We start from the raw sequence: 3,748 nt of genomic DNA, 5'->3' as shown, positions 1-3,748 counted from the left end.
TGGGTTGGACTTGGTTAAAGTGGGCTGGGCTGGATTGAACTGAGCTGGACTGGATTAAACTGGGTTGAGCTGGATTGAATTGAGCTGGACTGGATCAAACTGAGCTGGCCTGGATTAAACACAGCTGGACTGGGTTAAACATGACTGGGCTGGGTTAAACTCTGCTGCTGTGAACTAAACTGGGCTGGACTGTGTTAAACTGCGCTGGGTTTGATTAAATTTAGCTGGAGTGCATTAAAGTGGGCTGGACTGGGTTAAACTGGGCTTGTCTGGATTAAACTGGGCTGGAGTGTGTCAAACTGAGTTGGGCTGGATTAAACTGAGCTGGACTGGGTGAAGCTGGGCTGGACTGGATTAAAGTGAGATGGAGTGTATAAAACTGGGCTGGCCTGGACTAAAGTGGGCTGGCCTGGATTAAACTGAACTGGACTGGGTTAAACTTGGCTGCGCTGGGTTAAATTGAGCTGGACTGGGCTGGACTGGGTTAAACTGGGCTGGACTGGATTGAACCGAAGTGGGCTGGGCTGGATTGAACTGAGGTGGACTGGGTTAAAGTGGGTTTGACTGAGTTTAACAGTGATAGAGTGAAATGAAGTGGGCTGGTGTCCTGGGTTCAGCAGTAGCAGTCATGTTTTTCCTTTGTGTTAGCTGGTGCAGTGCTGTGTTTTGACTTCTAGTTTGAGAGCAGCGTTGGTGAAGCCGATGTTTTCGGTTGTTGCTAAGTGATGTTTACCTTGACCAAGGACTCTGTGAGGCTCATGCTCTGCCACGGAGGAGGGGAAGCTGTGAGGAGGCAGAGACGGGGCGCCTGACCCGGGCTAGCCGGGGAGGTATTCCATACCACAGCACGTCATGCCCGGGGTGGGGGGTAACTGGGAGTTACCCGGAAGGACAGGGGCTTCCGGGTGGAACTCGTTTTCTTGGCCGGTGGTATCGTATTCTCTTCCCTTGTTATTTCCTTTATCGTTATTATTACTGGTGGTAGCAGCAGTGATTTGTGTTATACCTTAGTTACTAAACTGTTCTTCTCTCAACCCAGGGGTGGGGGGTAACTGGGAGTTACCCGGAAGGACAGGGGCTTCCGGGTGGAACTCGTTTTCTTGGCCGGTGGTATCGTATTCTCTTCCCTTGTTATTTTCCCTTATCATTGTTTTAGCTGATAGTAGCGGTGGTGATTTGTTGCTGGACTGTTCTTGTCTCAACCCGTGGGAGTTGCACTCTCTCGATCCTCCTCCCCGTTCCTCCGGGAGCGGGGAAGGGGAGAGCCCCGGTGCAGGGAGGGGGGGGAGACGAACACGGACCTTGATTGTTGTCAGCTCGGCACCACTCACTGGGAGTGAGTGAACAAGTTACCTGACTGGGTTTAAACCACGACAGTTCTTTTTTGGCGCCCAACGTGGGGCACGAAGGGGTTGAGATAAGAACAGATCTAACTGGATTGATAGTCACTCGTCACAATGCTGATTTATTGGCTCTCAAGGTTTTTCCTCTTGATCTCACAGTTTCAGTATACCATATCTTACGTCCATCCGGTATTGGCTGTATTAGTGTTTTTCAAGTGTGGGGCTTGGGCTAAGGTTTTTATCCCATTGTACTTTATGGTAATGACTTGTAATACAATAGAATCGTTGATCATGAAACTGATCTGGTTTATGTTCCCAGTGTGGTCACCACCTTTATACTTTGGGAGGTATATGATGGAGGTGCTTAGCAATTGCACATCTTTTTTCTCCTTCTCAGGTGCTCAACCTGTGAAGGAGACATCCTTTTACCCTCCTAGTCGTCCCCCCAGACCATTTACATTTGAGAGTTTTGAATTTTTTAAATGGCCTTTTAATGCTCTTGAGACTTGTTTGCTGATGGTGATGGGAATCACCATGCTAACACGCATACAGAGTGTGTTTTGCCCACTACTGATTTCAAGAGTTAAGCAGATTCAGGTTTGGGTCCTGTCTGGGGTCAAACGACGATGTAGGAGGACCGAGAGATTTTCCCAGAGGCTGGACAGCCATGAGTGGCAGGGTGTGTGGGATAGTATGGGCAAGTATCTAGGTCAGTGGGCCCCTCCAGTATTTTGGAATTTCACTACCGAACAACTGCAAAATCCAGAAGAATTAGTAAAACACTTAAATGAGGTGTGTGGTCATTCTGGCCATACCAGAGATGGACAAATCACGGCAACGTGCTGGGGCTTGGCCTATGCTTACAGGGCCTTGTTCAACACTATCCAGCACCTTCAAAAGGAAAAGAATGTCGGCGGATTTGAGGGCAAAGTGACAGTCGCTACTCAAACTTTGGCTGCAATGAACTGCGCAGCTACCCCAGTGGCAAGTACAGCAGCTGCTCAAACTTCAACTGCAACAGACAGCGCGGTTACCCCAGCTGCAAGCACAGTAGCTACACCACCCCCAGCAACAAGTACAGTCGCCACTCAAACCACAGTGATAATCACTGCAGCCAAACCAGAGGACCAATTCGTACCAATATCAGTTGCCCCTGTACGCAAGAGAACCAGCAAAAAGGAGGCAAAAAGGGTGAAGCGAGATGAAGAACCAATGAATTCACCACCCGGTCCAGAATCTGATCAGGAGTCATCCTCACATGACGAAGAAGAAGAAGAAGAGGTAACTTCTCGACCTCGGACCTCAACCGAGCTGCGGAATATGCGAAAAGATTTTACCCGTCAACCAGGGGAGCACATCATCACCTGGTTACTCCGATGCTGGGACAATGGGGCCGATGGTCACGAACTAGAAGGTACAGAAGCCAAGCAGGTGGGATCACTTGCTAGAGAAGGGGGAATTGACAAAGCAATTGCAAGAGAGAAAAAGTCCCTCAGCCTTTGGAGGAGGCTCTTGGCAGCTGTGAAAGAAAGGTTTCCGTACAAGGACGATGTTACGAGTCGTTCGGCCAAGTGGACTACTATAGACAAAGGCATCCAGTCTCTGAGGGAATCGGCCATCGTAGAGATGATCTATCACATCAAGCCGAATAACGGGGATACACCTATAGATCCAGATGAAGTTGAATGTACACGACCCATGTGGCGAAAACTTACACGGAATGCACCGTCATCATATGCCCATTCATTGGCAACAGTGACCTGGAATGACATAGTACCACTAACAGTGGATGAAATGGTTCATAAACTCCGAGAGTTCGAAGACAATCTCACTCCTTCCATCATCTCAGCTGTGAAAAAACTGTCCCAGGACCTCGACAAATTGAGGGACGATGTATCTGATTTATCCAGCTCCTCACGTGTACCAACACGCGTCTCAGCTATTAACAAAAGACGTCCTATTGTTCAAGAGAGGAGATACAGAAGGTATACGCCACGGGGTACCCTATGGTTTTACCTGCTGGATCACGGAGAAGACATGACAAAGTGGGATGGAAAACCTACTTCAGCTTTGGAGGAACGGGTGAGTGAACTGAAGAGGGGAGCAAGGGCCAAGACTGATCGTCCCATGAGAGCTACGGCTTCAGTCTCTGGTGAGCAGTTTCCCAGATGGAGTGGAAGAGCTGATTTTACTCCAGCTCCTGTGATAAGGAAGAATAATCCCTTTCAACACGACTTAAGTGTCCAATGCTGTGACGACCATTAGAGGGGCCCTGCCTCCAGCCAGGTGGAGGTAGGGGACAATCGGATTTACTGGACTGTGTGGATCAGATGGCCTGGCACATCAGTCCCACAGAAGTATAAGGCTCTAGTAGATACCGGTGCACAGTGTACCCTGATGCCATC

This window comes from Pezoporus flaviventris, unplaced genomic scaffold (genome assembly GCF_033815535.1).
Source record: "Pezoporus flaviventris isolate CSIRO_AGI_PZ_B2104156 unplaced genomic scaffold, CSIRO_AGI_Pfla_v1 ptg000331l, whole genome shotgun sequence".
Lineage (NCBI taxonomy): Eukaryota > Metazoa > Chordata > Aves > Psittaciformes > Psittacidae > Pezoporus > Pezoporus flaviventris.
Note: the sequence above shows the minus strand (reverse complement) of the source record.